The sequence below is a fragment of the Pleurodeles waltl genome, chromosome 5 (genome assembly GCF_031143425.1).
Source record: "Pleurodeles waltl isolate 20211129_DDA chromosome 5, aPleWal1.hap1.20221129, whole genome shotgun sequence".
NCBI classification, from domain to species: Eukaryota; Metazoa; Chordata; class Amphibia; order Caudata; family Salamandridae; genus Pleurodeles; species Pleurodeles waltl.
The window spans coordinates 399,518,976-399,537,325 of record NC_090444.1 but is presented as its reverse complement, the minus strand read 5'-3'; positions in this window follow the sequence as shown (position 1 = coordinate 399,537,325).

The following is an 18,350-nucleotide window of genomic DNA, read 5'->3' as shown; positions in this document are numbered from 1 at the left end:
GTCTCAGGAGAAATAGGCACATACTGTACAAATCATACTGACCGATGACATGTTCACAGAAAGCTAACTATTGTTCTGGCTTCATTGTTCAGTTTGTGACAGCCTACTTCACTCTTGTGTCCTTTAGATACCTACAGCTGTGGATGAATAAGAGATGGAGACATACCCCCATGTACAGGCCCCTGGTGGACTTGGCAACACTGGAGGACAGGCACATTATCCTCACCTATAGACTTGACAGGGCCACAATCACAGAGTTGCCATCCGTCACCCCATTGGGATCCCCCCTCTTGTGCAAGTGCTATCTGTACTCCATTTCCTGGCAACTGGTTCTTTCCAGTGACAGTGGGCTTGGCAGGGGGACTGTCACAGCCAATGTTCTCAAACGTGCTGACAAGAGTGTTGTCTGCCCTGATAAAACACATGTGCAGCTACATTGTTTTCCCCCAGGTTAAGGATTTGTCCACAGTGAAGGTTGAGTTTTAAGCAATGGGACATATCCTCAACATAATTGCATTTGTACCCCCCTCCCCCGTCAGAATGAACAGGTGTTCAGGAATCGTAAGAGTTTCCACTCTATGAATGTTCAGATGGTGTGCTTGGCAGACCAGTACATCTCCCACGTCAATGCTAAGTATCCTGGGTCAGAGCATGATGCCTTTGTCCTGGGGAATAGCAGCATCCCAAATGTGATGGGCCAACTACAGAGGCACAGCGTGTGGCTAATAGGTGAGCCCTGTTTCCCATTCAGTATGTGTTGGTGAATGGTTATGGAGTGGGCCATATAGGATAGTGTGTGGCTAAATGTTGTCCCTCAATATTTGTAGGTAATTCTGGTTACCCAAACCTATCATGGCTGCTGACCCCTGTGAGGAATGCCAGGACAAGGGCAGAAGAACGTTATAATGAGGCACATGGGTGAACCAGAAGGATCATTGAGAGAACCTTTTGGCCTCCTGAATGCCAGGTTCTGTGCCTCTATCTACTCACCCAAGAAGGACTGCCAGATAGTAGTGGCATGCAGCATGTTGCACAACCAGGCCCTCAGAAGCCATGTCCCTTTTCTGCAGGAGGAGGAGATTGGACATGCCCCTGTGGCAGCAGTAGACCCTGTGGACAGTGAGGATGAGGATGAGGAGGCAGAGGATGAGGATGAGGACAACAGAACATCTGTGATCCGTCAATACTTCCAATGACACACAGGTAAGACAGTGTAACTTTACATTTCAATGACTTTGGTTATAATCTGTGTGGCAATGGCATGCTGATATTTCCTACTTCTACTTCTATGCCCACTTACTGTTCCCTCTGGCAATTCATTTTGCAGATGTTGGTGATTTGACAAATACTCCTGGTGTGATCACTACAGCCAGCTACAGGTCATTAATCTATGCTCATTCTATGTACAGTTCATTTGCAATGTTTGTACCTGTTTCAAAAATACATATTTGATATACATGACATACTCCAATTTTTTTTTTTTTCAAAGGGTGTTTATTAAAGTGCTAACCTATAGGGGGAAAGTGCAATGGGATGGGGTGATGATGGAGGAAAGTCCAGGGTTCCTGTCTGTTTGTAGCACAGGTGCATTAGCCAAGGGGGCATAGGAAGGGGAGCAATGGCAGTTCAAGGTGGACAGGGTGACTGAGTGGGACAGAAGGGGGACAATCAGAAGAGTCTTGTTTCCTGGTGTGGGTTTTGGCATGTGTCGTTGGCTTCTGTCTGGATCACAGGGAACGTTTGCAGGATGGTTCACCTTCTGCAGGGGAAGGGGTGATGGTGGACTGTGAGTCTTGTGGCGGAGCCTCCTGGCCACTAGCGGAAGTGGAAGTGGAAGACTGCTCAGATGTCTGGCTAGGGGCAGGGGCCCACTGGCGTGAGATTGCCTCCCTTGTAATGTTGGCCATGTCTGCCAGCACCCCTGCTATGGAGATCAGAATGTTGTTGATGGCCTGCAAGTCTTCCCTGATCCCCTGGTACTGTCCCTCCTGCAGCCGCCTATTCTCCTGCACGTTGTCCAGGATCTGGCCCATCGTGTCCTGGGAATGTTGATAGGCTCCAAGGATCTCGGAGAGTGCCTCCTGGAGAGTCGGTTCCCTGGGCCTGTCCTCCCCCTGGCGCACAGCACTGGGTATGCTGGGTGGGTGCTGTGGTGTTGTTTCCTAATGGGGGAGTCTCTGTGGTGGTATGCAACTGGGCTTGGGTAACCAGCTGTTCAGTGGTCCCTGTTGGGCCAGGTAGATCCTCCAGATCCTGAAGACCAGCGTTACTCTCATCACTGTGGGCCTCTTCAGTTAGGGGACTGAATAGTGCTGGCACCTCCTCTCCGGTGACATTGGTTGGGCTACCTGTGGGAATATAAAAAATGTGTTATGGTTTATGTGTATGACATATTGTACATCCCTGGTTTCCCCTCTATGGTTGGATTTGCCCTGGCAGCTTTCACTTTTTGATGTTATTGTATTGTGTGATTGTTAGTTCTCTATGCTGTGCATGCTTTAGTGATGAGTATCCATGCAGGGCTGTGAGGGATGTCCATGCATTGGTACAGCATGCAGGGCTTGGCATTGGGATAAGTGAGATGTGATGGTGGAGTGTGTGGGATGTAGTGGAGTGATGGGAGTAAGGGTGAGGGTATGTGATGGCATGCAGGTAGGGGGGGATAGTAATAGAGAGTTGATTTACCATTGTCCAGTCCTCCTCCGACTCCAGCCAGGCCCTCAGGATGCAGTATTTCCAAGACTTGCTCCTCCCATGCTTTGAGTTGTGGGGTAGAAGGTGGGGGTCCACCCCCAGTCCTCTGGATAGCGAGCTGGTGTCTTGCTGCTATGGAACGTACCTTCCCCCGTAGGTTGTTCCACCTCCTCCTGATGTCATCCCTTGTTCTGGGGTGCTGTCCCACGGTGTTGGCCCTGTCGACGATTCTCCGCCATAGCTCCATCTTCCTGGCTATTGATATCTGCTGCACCTGTGCTCCAAATAGTGGCTTTACCCCGACGATTTCCTCCACCTTGACCCTTAGCTCCTCCTCTGTAAAACGGGGGTGTCTTTGTGGTGCCATGGGTGTTATGTGAGGTGTGTTGGTGAGGGTGTGTTGGGTAATGTGTTGGGGTGTGTGATGTGGAGTGTGTGAATGGTGTAGTGTGTGGCTCTAGTTGTCTCAGTGGTCTTGGTGTCAGTCTGGCGGCAATGATTTGTAATCATAAAGGGTTGTGGTTAATGTGGGTGTGAGTTTTATAGTGGTGTGGTTGTGTGGGTGTCGTGTGTGTATGGGTGTCAGGTGTGTGTTGTTTGAATTGTCCAATGTGGTGGTGTTTTTTATGTGGGTGTCCATTGTGAGCGTGGCAGTATGTACCGCAAAAGGTTTACCGCCACTGAATGTCCGCCGTGGTGATTCGTGGATCATAATGTGATGGGCTTTAATCTGTTGGCATAACGGTGTCGGTTTTGATACCGCCACTTTATCACTGACCTTTGGTCTAGCAGATTTGTGCATGTGGCTGAATGCTTTCGTTTTGGTGTGTGTGTGTCATAATATGGTGAACGTATGTCTGCCGCTACGGAGGTAAGTTGATGGCCATCAGCATGGTGGTAAGCGGCATTTACCGCCAATGTCATAATGAGGGCCATAGTGTTGGTTAGAAAATGCAATGGGACCTCATACTTTCCAGTCATATTGCACTGTCATGGGAACTGCTCGTATACTGTATCAATTAATTACACTGCACAACATTGGGGGTTGGGGTGGTGGTCCATGACCATGGCCGCTCTGTTAAAGCAAGAAAAAGAAAGCTTTCTCAACAAACATACATGGTGAATATTATTTATAATACTAGTTTACTTGGACCAGCAATCTTCACAGTAGACAGTAGCGTAACAGAAATCTATTCTTAGTCCTACAGTTCCACAAGACATATAGGGACTACACTCAGATCCCCTGATGGTCAAGAACTAAATACCAATTTATTTGCTCACAATCACTAGTACAATCTTAGAGAAGCATGTTGATTTACATCTATCTAACTTTTTAGAAAATCACTCTATCCCTCATCCTACCCAAAACGGGCTTCAGACCTGGACACAGCAATGAGACTGCATTGTTGACGGCTACTGAAGAGCTCCGCGCCATCCTTGACTGGGGTGGCTCAGTGGCCATGATCATGCTGGATATTAGTGACATTTTTGACACTGTATCCCAATGTACCCTGGTCCAGATACTGGAAAACGCTGGCATCACAGGCTCTGCTCTTAAGTTGATCAAGGCTTTTCTGAACAACAGAAGTTTTCACGTTCGCGATTAACCATTTCTCTCAGCTACATATTCCATTGAATGTGGATTCCCACAGGGCTCCTTCCTAAGTCCAATCCTCTTTAACGTGTATGTCCTCCTGCTGGCAAGAATCGTGCAGGTACACGGTTTAGATCTTGTCTCTTACGCTGACAATACTCAGCTTATCCGTGCACTCATCCCCGAATCTCAACCGACATCCAATGACCTGCAATCCTGCCTCAAGGAAGTAACTGAATTGATGTCAGCCAGCAACACGGTGGGAGGACAGAAGTGTTGGTTGTTGCCAACAACACATCGTGCTGGAAAGAATTGCTCTGGCACCCAGAGAGTGGTCACTACCTTCTACAACAGTAAAAAGCCTTGGCTTTTAATTGGACAGTAAACTCACTATGGAGACTCAAGCCAACAACCTGTCCGCAACTTGCTTTGGAATATTACGCACTTTAAGAAAAATACTACAGTGGCTGCCTCCTTCATCCAAAAGGGTTGTCATACAAGTGCTGATTAACTCTTGACTACAACAACTCCTTGTTTCTGGGAAGCCTTCAATACACCCTAAAGCACCTACAAGTTATTCAAAATGCTGCAGCATGATCACTCTTCAAGATCCCCAAACATCATTCCATTGTCCTAGCACTTGACTGTGCTTTGCTGGCTCCCAATACAAAAAAGATCCAAGTCAGGGCCCTATTCATGGCTCACCAAACTATAAGGTCCTTTTCTGGTCTTAAAACTGCTTTGCCCATATGTCCCAAGGAGATCACTACACTTTGAGAACTCCTATCTGCTGACCATCCCCTAAGTCAAGAGAGCCAGGTGTGGTGGCCGTTCCTTCACTTTTCTGACCGCTAATCTATGGAATGCCCTCCCTGCTAAATTAAGCCAAACACAGCCAGAAATATCCTTCAGGAAACTAATAAAGACACATCTATTCTAAACCTTAGCTGGACTCACCTAGGTCACGCTGGTGTGCCTGCCTCAGCACTGGGAGGCCTCTAGGGTAGCTGTGTGCGTTATAACACACCATGAATAGAATACAATAGAATAGACTGATGCATTGCTTGGACATTTCCTTTGTTGCATTTAATGAAGAAAATCAGGAGCTCCATAATCTCTCTTTCCCGCACCCTTGTAGAACCTACTAGTAAATCAGAACTGGGAAGTGTAGAGCAGGGCTACTCATACTCTTGCAATATCTGTACAATACACCAGCTCATTTGAAAGCTCATTTGTACTATGACCCATCCTTTTAAGAGGGCTCCTATCCCTTCCAGGTGTGTGAATAAATATGTAGTGATGAGCCTTGACTGTGGAAATGGACTTGCCTGTGGAAATGGAGAAAGGGAACAGGCAGATCTCTTTGCATGCCCTCATCCTTTTGTGGTGGTTCTCGGATGGAGGGACTAGCTTCATGCCAACTTACTTATTCAATATTCACTTAACATCTCTATCTCAATTAGTGGTTGCCATGGTACATATGTATCTAGATTTGCTTTTCCCTGAATGCGTTTCTACCACTAGACAACACAACATAAATGGTAGTAAACACACTCCACAAACAAACATACAAATCTACATGCATATGTATGATTTAATAAAATGATGCAGGTCTGACTCCGTTCATTGAGAATGCCCAAAACCTTGAGCAACATCAGGATTTATTTATTTTAGGCCCTACATACACAGTACACTTTACTCAATCTCCTGGCATCACTATGCTCTCAACATGGCACCAAAGACATGTAGCTGGCTCAGAACTGCCGCCTTGACAGCACACCTAGATCAAGTATCAAATATTCTTCTTCAACACGTTTAAGACAGTCACTCAACTTAAGGAATTATACCAAACACCACATGCTCACACATACAAACATGCTCACAAACACAAACACACACACACACCCACACACACTCATATTAAACCCATTTTAAATCAAAATCTAAACTTCACATAAGTAAAAGGGATGCTCTTTCACTCTAGCACATGTACCCAACATGATATTCAGTCGAAATACAATACAATACAACACAGTACAATACAATACAATATAATACTGTACAATAGGCATTTATAGATCATGCAGATAATCCAGAAGTGCTAGCAGCAGGACCACCCCAAAGCTAACTAACATCCTAGAACATTTACCTATGTAACAGATGTGTCTTCAGGTCTTTCTTCAGAGTAATATCCAATGGTGCAACCTGAAGAGCAATCAGAACCGAATTCCAGAGTGTTGCTGTAAGAAACTTAAAGGATCTCCCACTGTACCTAGCCCCATGGACCCTTGGAATATGCAGGAGCTTCAGTGAATTGGACCTCAGGAATCTACTCTGACAGTTGGCCTTAACTATGTGTCTCAAATATGGAGGACCCTTATGCTCCAATGCTCTGTAGGCAAAGATTAAGACCTTGAATTTAATATGACTGATTATGGGAAGCCAGTGCAATTGGAGAAGATGAGCGCACATGGACTGACACATGGGGACCTTAAGAGTAAAGCGTACAGCTGCATTGTGGATAATATGCAATCGTTGCAGTAGGTAAGCTGGCAAGTCCAAATAAAGACTGTTGGCATAGTCCAATTTTGAAGTAACTAGGGCATGGATAATGGTCTTTCGGGATGCTACAAGAACAATGTGACATTCTTGTCTGGGACTTTAAAGTAGCAAAGCATCTGGCTGAGACTGCTTTGACCTGCGGTTCAAAAGACAAAGCAGAATTAAATTTTAAACCCAAGTTTCTTAAATAGAAAAAAGGAATGAGAGGTACACCCAGATGAGATGGGCGCAAGCTGAGAGACTCAGGGGGCTTGCCTGTGCCGAAGAAAAGAATTTCAATTTTTTCAGAATTTGGTTTAACGCAGCTTTTGCTCATCCAATCGCCCACTGATTTTAGGCAGTTCTTGATGGAGTAGAAGGTGCCAGATGCCTCAATCTAGAAGGACAGAAGAAGCTGTGTGTTATCAGCGTAAGAAATCACCTTCAGATGCCATGACTTGACGAAATTAACAATGGGCTCCAGGTAGACATTAAAAAGAGAGGGCCTCAAGGCTGAGTCCTGAGGAATCCTTTACTTGAGAGGCTTATGGTCTGAAATAAAGGGAACAAGAAACACTGCCTGAGATTTGTCCCCCCAAAACAATTTAAGGCAAGACAGTGCATTCCCATGTATTCCCAAAATGACTACGCTATAAGCTATGCCCAGTTCTTTGTAAAGTCTGTAGTTTTAAACACTTTGCATTGCAGTATTTATGTGATACACTGAGGATTCTAAAGAATGCACTAATCTGTGCCATATGCCTTGTCTTGTCTCACTCCACACAAAACTATCAATAGTCCAATTTAACATAAAACCCAACATGCTTGCAAAATGGCTGTTGAGAAAATAATGAATGGATGCTATGATACCAACATCATCCAAAGACTAGACACTACACTATATCTACAATCACTTCACAGAAGGCAGATCTTACAACGTGCGCCAAACATACCCCTCCAATAACCTATAATTGACTTTCATTAGGGATTTAATAGCTTCCAGATGTGAGACCCAACGCACCTCTGACGGCATCCAGGGATGGTCATACTACTTGCCCTGCACCAACCCCCTCGGGAGTTTGAATTCAGTGCCCATTTCGACCCTCCCAATATACATTAGTGTATGCAAGGTGTTCCCGTCCTTTTCCAAGCAAGATTGACAGTTTACTAAAAGCCCCCCGAGTGTGTTTCCTGCTGATTTTGGAGACACATTCTTGATACACAGAAATATGATCACACCTCCACCAAACAAAGAAGCACTTACTTCTGTAAAGTACAAATCATCTTAACTTCTGCACATGGCCAAGACAAAGAAAGCGTTTTTTCTCTGCAGTTCAACCTTGAAAAGTTATCTGAAATCTTTGATGGATATGCTTGCAATTTTGAGTGCAATATATTATGTAGTGATACTACGAGCATGTAAAATGACTGAGAAGCCCCACCTGTTTTGTTTTGTAGGGGGTAGGACTCTGGTCAGGCTCTGCGGTCAGCCCCCTGCTGGGCACAGCTGAAGGCCGTGCATGGGATGGGGTGCTTATAGGTGCAGTAGTTTGCAGGGCCTGGCCAAAGGCCATGCACAGCAATAGTTGGATTAACATAAACTAATTTAAATTACTTAATGGTAAAAAACCATAGATATTCACTGAATTCAACCCCGCCACAGTCCCTGTGGGTCCAAGCAGTCCCTGCCAGCCCCCTGCCTCCTGCGGGAGCAGATATTGCGCCAACACGCAGGGAGCTCCTAAATATGCATGACAGCGGGCAGGTAAACAGATTAAAACTCCGCTCCCAGCAAGTGGGAGCATTTTGACAACTCCCGCTTGCTGGGAGCAGAGTTAGTTTGCTCTTGCTTGGCAGGAACTGTCACAACTCCTGTGAAGTGAAAGAAACCATCTATCTCCCAAGTGTGGGCACCTTGGGAGATAGCATCAGCTGGCCCTGTGGGGTGGGGTCCCTAGGGCAATTAATGGCTCCAGCGTGGGCCCTCTCCTTTAATTGCCATGGGCCAGCCCCTAGAGGTGGTGGCCCCCAGGGCTGCCTCCCTCCCTTATTTAAAATGTTATTTGGCACCATAGAGGTGGTGGTCCCTGGAGCATATGTTAGCCCCAGGAGTGGGATCCATGTCACCCCCTCCTTTTTATGAATAATGCCCCAGGTGGGTGGTAGTCCCTGGGGCCTTATTGAGCCTAATGGAGAGGGGTACACATGGCCCCTTCCTTATTTACATAAAGCCCCCGGAGGTGGTGGTCCCTGGGGCTAAATAAATCCCTCGGAGGTTTGGCCCCATGTGTTAATCTCCTTATTTTTTACAATATTCTCTGTCCCCTGGACCTGACCCATTAACAAGCGCTGGAGACCAAACTTGTTATTTTTTCATTTTTGTCACAAATTCGCAAACCCACCATGATTTTGCAGCTAATTGTTTTTTTTTAAAAAAAAGCTTTTTAGCTCTGGAAGGATATTCCTACTTTGCCCCCCTTTTTTAACATTTTTTTTTTGTGGACACAGCTGAGTCTGAGTTCCAAAATGGCTGCCACACTTGTTGAACTATTGGCAGCCAATCTGATCTCTGCACGAGATGAGGACGATTCTCAAAGTGTTTGCAACTCTAGATTTACAAATTTGGCTTCCCTTTAGTATCTCAGAAGCTACTGAATGGATTTACACCAAATAATTAAAAGGCCACTTTCTGAATCGAGAACTAACTTTCTATCAAATTTGGTGTAATTCCGTCCAACAGTTCGGGCTGTAGTTGTGTTCAAAATCTCCATGGCAATTAAAGTGGGAAACACATTTTTTTACCCCCTATTTTCTCAGTCCCCGCTTGACAAATCTCCCCAGATTTACCATGTACAACAAGACACAGCGTAATATCTATATACAAAAAAAAAATGACTTCTTAACACCTCACGTGCATGCCTATGTGTCCATAAAATCCATTGATTAATAACATTGTTATATATTTATACAGGCATAAAGTTGATTTGATCGATAAATATTTTAAATGATGGTACTAAAAAGTGCCCATTCTGCAAAATATTTTCTAGACTGCTAGAGCATTTAGGCCCTCATTATGACATTGGCAAATGGCGCCTACCGCCACGGCGACGACCCCTAACATATCATCGCCGTGGCTTCCGACCGTCCATGGCATTTTGACCATGGTCATGGTGGAGGATGGCAGTAAGGTGGGGCTGCTGCCAGCAGCAGCACCACGCAAGCAAAACACCACCTACCGGATCATGTCCCATGATACGGCCTGGCGGTGTTTTGCTAGGGAATGCAGCTGCTGCCAGCAACGCCACGTCCTGTCTCCTGCGGAGGACTCCCTGCAAGCAGGTAAGTCAGGTTCTCCGACAGGAGAGGGGGATGGGGGTGTTGTGTGCATGTGTGGGGGTGTGTGCGAGTGGGGGTGAATAAGTGCATGCATGTGTAATGCGTGTGTGAATGAATGGGTGTGAGTGTACGTGCATGTTGTGTCATGAGATTGCATGTGTACATGGATGTATGTTCGTGAGTGTTGCTGTGAGTGTGTATGAATGTATGAATGCATGGGTTAATGTGTATATGCGTGTGTGTATGGATGTGTATGTATGTGCATCTATGTAAGTAAATGTGCGGGGGTCGAGAATGTGAGGGTGGGGGACGGCTCTCAGGAGGGAGAGGGGGGTGAGAGAGACCCCTATCAGTGCCAGGGAAGTAATTCCCTGGCACTGATAGTGCCTACTGCCATGGTTTCATTGGCGGTACAGAAACCACTGAAACCATGGCGGTGGGCGGGGTCAAAATGCCATGGGCGGCGTAGTGACAGCTGCCGGGCTGGAGACTGTAGTCTCCAGCCCGGCGGTCGTTACTACTGTGGTGATCGGTGTGTTGACTTGGAAGTTTGGCTTTGGCCAAACCGCCAATGTCATAATAGTGGAGGTAGGTACCGCCAGCCTGTTGGCGGTAATACCTCCACTATACCACCGACTGCTGGGGTCGTAATGACCCCCTTAGTATTTAAGGACTCTGGCCCTCATTACGACCTTGGCGGGTGGCTAAATTGGACCGCCGGGCGGCCGCCAATGCATCCACACTCCCGCCGCGGCCATCAGGAGATCCCCGCCGGACCAGCGGGGATCTCGGCCGCAACACAGGAGCCGGCTCCAAATGGAGCCGGCGGTGTTGTGGTCGTGCGACGGGTGCAGTTGCACCCGTCGCGTTTTTCACTGTCTGCACAGCAGACAGTGAAAAGCTGCATGGGGCCGTGTCAGGGGGCCCCTGCACTGCCCATGCCAGGGCAGTGCAGGGGCCCACAGGGGCCCTGCGGCTTCCCATACCACCAGCCTTTTCCTGGTGGTTCAAACTGCCAGGAAAAGGCTGGCGGTAGGGGGACTCGTAATCCCCTGGGAAGCGCAGCGGTGCATTCACCGCGGTCGTAATACTGTGGATTTCAGCGCCAGCTTGCTGGTGGTGATATCTGCCACAACAACCCTGTCTAAGACCGCCAGGGTTGTAATGAGGGCCTCAATCTTTACCTTACGCTGCCTTCAAAGCAGAAATCAGTATCATTTCATTTAAAGTCAGCATCCTTTAACAATTAGCCATTGTCATTAAAATGCTCCGAATAAACTGTTAAGAAAATGTTCCATAAATCAAAGCCATTAAAAGCTCTTAGAACATTATATTGCCTAAAATACAGGTACATTAATTTTTAGCAGCGCTCTATCTTTAACATGAGCAGACATAAAAGCAGAGAGACATCATATGGATAGAGAGATACATTATATGCTCTAAAGGTGCTTATGTGTAGATTGTTTGCAGCTTTGAACATAGGGTGTATTCCCTCTTGGGATAAGCACGTTTCCAGCAAACATTAGTACTCCTGCATAACATGTAAATACAACTTCAATCTCAAATCCTTACAATCTCTTTCCAATTTTTGCATCTCAGCCGCCAGCCATATAACAAGTACCTAGACCCTGTGAAGACTAATCACTTTGTCCTGTCATGTTTGAGGATTCTGATAGAATCCTGCAAATTTCTTGGTGCTAGAAAGTGGCAGATCAGGATCAGCCATGTCCTCCTAATGTGCCTGGGACAAAAGAAAATAAAATGTTCCACTGTTTCAGGGCTAGGCAAGCATAAAGGGCAATTTGGAGTCAAATTACAACTGGCCCATCTGCTACAAAACCTGTTTACTGACTGGGTACCATACCTAAATTCTAAATGCAAAATATTTGCATGTGGAGGTTCTATTCTCACATTTCATATTATCAGTAAAGTCTAGAAACTTAACAGTGCTACGACTTAACCACAGTCTGTTAATATAGTTCCAGTATATCTTTTTAAGGTACAATAAAGTTTGTTCTGAATACATTCAGAGAGAGCACCATTCACTCAGCCCTAATCTGATTAACCACTTTTTGACAGTTTTAAGGCCCTCATTATGACCGTGGTGGTAAATCCCACTTACCGCCATACTGACTGCTGCCAACATACCGCCGTCGCAGTGGATTACCACCACCCATATACTGACCCACACATAGCCTTCCGTCACTATACAGCCACACACACAAGTCCGCCAGCCCAAAGATCAGTGATAAACTGGCGGTACCAAAACCCACACCATTAAGCCAACAGAACTATGGCCATAGCATCATGGTCCATGAATCACCACGGCGGACATTCAATGGCGCTAAACCACTGGCAGTACATACTGCCACACTAAAAAAACACGCACACATAAAAAAACAACACCACATTGGAACAATTCAAACTACACACACCTGACACACATACACACACCACACCCACACACCCACACCACTATAAATCACACACCCACATTACCCAAAACCATTTACCATTACAAACAAGTGCCACAAGAGAGATAGCAAGGCCACAGACAAGACCACAGACATACACCACCATCATCTACACACCAAAACAGCACCCCACACACCCTCACCCACACCACTCACAATACACCCATGGCACTGCAACAACACCCCAGGTTCTTGGAGGAGGATCTAAGGGTCATGGTGGAGGAAATCATCCATGTGTAGCCACAGCTATTCGGATCACTGGTGCAGCAGACGTCCATTGCAAGGAAGATGGCGCTATGGCGGAGAATCGTGGACAGGGTCAACGCCGTGGGACAACACCCCAGAACAAGAGAAGACACCAAATAGCTGCACAGACGACTGTTGGTGGACCCCACCTCCTCCCCCATAACTAACAACATGGGAGGAACAAGTCTTGGCGATCATGCATCCTGAGGGCCTGGCAGGTGTAAGAGGAGGACTGGAATCTGGTAAGTCAAATTTCTATTACCTTCCACCCCCATACCTGCATGCTATCACAAACCCCCACCCTACCCTCACTCCCATCACTTCACCACCTCCCACATACCCCACCATCACAACCCACTCATCCCAATACCATGCCCTGCATGTAACACCCAATGCATGGACACCACTCACAGACCTGCATGGACACCCACCACTAAAGCATGCAGATTAGAGAGAATCACCTACCCCACAAAATCACCACTCACATAAGGCAAAGCTGCCAGGGCAATAACAACCATACAGGGCAACACACCCATACACAAGATGACACACACAGAAACAATAACACTGCATTTACATCCCCACAGGCCCCCCCTCACCGGAGTGGAGGTGCAAGCAACTTCCAGTCCACCCCTAGAAGAGGCCCACAGTGATGATAGCAGCTCTACATGCCTGGATCTGGGTGACCAACCTGGCCCAGAAGGGATCTCTGGACAGTCGGTTACCCAGACACAGTCCCATACCACCACAGAGCCTCCCCCCTCAGGAAATACCACCACAGTACCCACCCAGCGGGCCCATACCTCTGTCCCCAGGACATATCAATCAGCAGTGTGTCCACCACTACTGGGACCCCAGGCAACCCCCGCAAACACAGGATGATCAGGGACCTGGGATCTGTGGAGGTGGGCACACGGTTCAGGGGACAGAGGCACAGGACAACAGGAAAGCTGGGAGGACTGCTGTGCGACAGGGGGAGGGCAGGCCCAGGGAACTGACTCTCCAGGAGGTACTTACCAACATCCTGGGAGCATACCACCATTCCCAAGAGACGATGGGCCAGATACTGCACAAGTTGCAGGAGACCCAGCGGCTGCAGGAGGGACAGTAGGTAGGGATCAGGTAGGACTTAAAGGACATAAACACCACCCTGGTCACCATTTCAGGGGTGCTGGCTGACATTGCCAAAACCATCAGGGAGGCCATGGCACTAGCCTCTGACACTAGCCAAATCGATGAACAGCCTTCCACCTCTGCTGCCACTAGTGGACAGGAGGCCCTGCCACAGGACCAACAGGCCACCAGCACCCCACCCCCTGCAGAAGGAGAACCACCCCACAAACAGTCCCTGCAATCCAGGCAGAAGCCAGAGAACACTGCCAAGACCCCCGCCAGGAAATAAGACTGTCCTGAATGTCACTCTGGTGTCCCACTCTGTCACCCTGCCCACCTTGAACTGCCATTGCTCCCCTTCCCATGTCCCCTTGGACAATGCACCTGTAATACAAATAGACTGGACTCTATTCTGGACTTTCCTCCATCATCAACCAAGCCCATTGCACATACCCCTCTAATCATTAGCACTTAAATAAACACCATTTGAAAAAAATACATGTATGGAGTCTTTAAAATCATTTAATCATGTATTCGTTTAACAAGCATTTAACACAGCAATATAACTGTACAGTATTGTATACATAGGAATGACCTGTAATTGGCTGCAGTCAACACACCAGAAGCGATAGTGGGACACAAATATCTGAAAATAGAGATGCCAAAGGGTAGAACAAGTGGGCAAAGAATTTTGAAAATTAGCCTGCCAGTGACAATGTAAAGTGTAATGACAGTGTCTTACCTGTGTGTCATTGGAAGTACTGTCTTATAATAGCACTTCTCTTGTCCTCATCCTCTGCCTCCTCATCTTCACTGTCCACAGGGTCCACTGCTGCCAAACGCCCATCTCCAGCCTCATCCTCCTGCAGAAAAGGCACCTGGCATCTCAAGGCTAGGTTCTGAAACATACAGCATGCCACGATGATCTGTCACACATTCTTGGGTGAGTAGTATAGGGATACACCTGTTAGATGGAGGCAATGAAACCTGGCCTTCAGAAGGCCAAATGTCCTTTCTATTATTATTCTTGTTCACCCATGTGCCTCATTGTAACCTCTGCCCTTGTCCTGGGATTCCTCACAGGGGTCAGTAGCCATGAGAGGTTGAGGTAACCAGAGTCACCTGAAAATATTGAGGGACAATTGTTAGACACACACTAACCCTTAGGTCCCACACCAAACCCATACACCAACATCCACTGGGTGGGAACAAGGGCTCAACTATTAGCCACACCCTGTGCCTCTGGACTTGAGCCATCACATATACGATGCTGCTATTCCTCAGGATAAAGGCATCATGTACAGACCCCGGATACTTTGCATTGACATGGGAGATGTGCTGTTCCGCCAAGCACACTATCTGCACATTCATTGAGTGAAAGCTCTTTCGATTTCTGAACACCTGTTCATTTCTCCAGGTGGGCATGGGAGGGACAAATGCAATATGTGTGCCATCAATAGCCCCAGTAATGCTGGGGATATGTCCCATTGCATAGAAATCAGTGTTCACTGTTGCCAAATCCTCCACCTGGGGGAAAACGATGTAGCTGTGCATGTGTTTAATCAGGGCAGACAACACTCTGGCCAGCACTACTGAGAACATTGGCTGAGACATTCCTGCTGCCAAGCCCTCTGTCACTTGGAAGGAGCCACTTGCCAGAAAATGGAGCACAGATAGGACTTGCACAAGAGGGGGGATCCCTATGGGCTGACGGATAGCAGATATCAGGTCAGGTTCCAATTGGGCACACAGCTCTGTGACTGTGGCCCTGTCCAGTCTCTTGGTGAGGATAATGTGCCTGTCCATTGTTGCCAAGTCCACCAGGGGCCTGTACACGGGGGAAGTCTCCACCTCTGATTCATCTGCAGTGTTTTCAATCTAGGGGGCAAACGGTGAGTAGCTGGTCAGTATCCCATATTTCAAAACACTACACTGCATTGCATGTTGTGACTGTAACACAAGATTGTTGTATAGGCTCAAATGGTGGATATGTGTACTGTGAAACAGTTAGGTGCCATGGCCTGCCCTCCTCCCAGAAATGGCATCCGCCTGTCCTGTATGGAGTGACATGTGGAAATGAGGTAATTCCGCTGACGTTGTACGCCATTGCAGGAGGCGGTCGAAAACCGCCGTACAACTCCTCATTGGATCCCATTGGGCCCTATGGGTTACAGTGGCCAATAGTGATGTGCGCCAGTGGTGACGGCACGTACCGCCGCAGACGTGACTACCATTTTCTGTCTGTCCACCCTCTTGCTACCTGACCTTCAACAGTAGAGGACCTACACTGCATGTGCTGCTGTGACCTGTGTCTGGAACCGACCATGGCTCGTGTGACTGGGGAAAGGGCCCCTGCCTCCACTGCTGCAGAGTTGGGGAGACTGGTGGATGGGGTCCTACCCCAGTACCGAATGCTGTATGGGCCTCCAGACAAACAGGTGAGTACACTGTGAGCACGATGCATGGGCCATGAATGCATGGAGTGCTCTGTGTGAGGGCCTCGTTTAAGGGTGAAAGGGTCCTGGGCAGCATGCTGCATGTATGGTGGGCAATGTCTATGGTAGGGGAATGGGAGGGCTATGGTGTGACATGAGTGTAACAGGTCGGACAGTCTGACTGATACCTTTTTTCTATGTTTTATTTTCTGCAGGTCAGCGCCCATCAGAAAAAGGGCATATGGCGTGCCATCACCAAGGACGTGTGGACCCTGGGGGTCTATGGCAGGCGAAGCACCCACTGTCGCAAACGGTGGGAGGACCTGAGACGTTGGGCAAGGAACACGGTGGGGGCCCAGTTGGGGATGGCCTCCCAACGAGGAAGGGGTGCCTGTCGAACCCTGACCCCCCTGATGGCCCGCATACTGGCGGTGGCCTATCCGGAGCTGATTGGGCACTTGAGGGCATCACAGCAGCCACAAGGGGGTGAGTACAGTTTCCAAATATAGTACTTGTGTGCGGTGGGGTGGTCTCCGGGTGCGGGATGTGGGCCTGTGGGTGCCCCTAGGCCAGGCCAGACATAGCAGGGTAGGTCCCATGTTGGGCAGGGTATGATGTAAACCACCTCCAACCAAGCTAGTAGGCATCCATTACTGGGAAGGGGTATGTGGGTCTCTGGTATGCTGTTAGAGGCATTAGGTATTACTGTCCATGGGCTGGTGACTAGCATTATGACTGGAAGTACATTACCTAATGCGTAGGGCTGTTCCCTGTGTGTGTGTGTGTGTATCATGTACACCAACGGTGGAGTTGGAGCAGCCACTGACCCAGTGTATCCTCTGTCTCTCCCCCCTTTTTGTTGTGTCACCCTTTCATCCTGTGCATTAGCATCATCTGGCGGAGGAGCAGAGGCACCGGAGACGGAGGGAGCTGCATCCCACAGGGCCCAGGAGGTTGAATCCACCGATGGTGATGGCACCAGCGGGACTGAGGGTGAGGAGAGCACAACGGCAGAGACAGGAGGGGACAGTTCAGACAGTGATACATCCTCTGATGGAAGCTCCCTGGTGGTGGCGGACACCTCTGTGGCCACCCCAACTACAGGTACAACGGCCACCCCCGTACCAGCACTGCCCTCGCAGCAGCCCCTCAGCGAGTTTCCAGTGCCCCCACACCCAGGAGGGTAGCATCTCCTTCGCCCCAGGCACCTCAGGCCCTGCCCCAGTTAGCCCTGCTGCCCTGAGTGAGGAGGTTATTGACCTCCTGGGATCCATCTCTGTTGGGAACTAAGCCATTGTGAATGCCATCCAGGGGCTGGTAGGCCATTTGCAACAAACAACTGCATTCCTGGTGGGCATTATCTCTGGCATGGCGGCCCAACAGAGTTCAATCTAGGCTCTGGCCTCCTCTCTGATGGCAGCCATTGTCCCTGTTTCTAGCCTCCCCCTCCAACTTCCTCTACCCAGTCCCATTCCCCTTAACCCCAACCTATCCCAAGCACACAGGCAGACCAGCATGCACCCAGGACAACACACAGGAGTGGTTCAGGCAAACACAAGCACTACACACCATCCCGCAGGCACTTACACAAACACCATCCAGATGCAGACGTACTAACATCCACTGCCTCCACTGTGTCCCCCTCCTCCTCGTTGTCCACTCCCTCCCAGTAGCATCTCCACACATATCTGCATGCACTACATCCTCATCCACTACCTCCATCACCAGCACACCTATCACTACACACCCATCACTGGCAGTCACATCCGCTACATACATGCATATGTCCCCTGTGTCCTCTCCCACTGTGTCTGTGCCCTTTCCTCCCAACGTACACAAACAGAAGAACTCAGACACCCAACAGGCATCCACCTCACAACAGCATCCAGCCCATGCACCTGCACCCAAACACAGCAG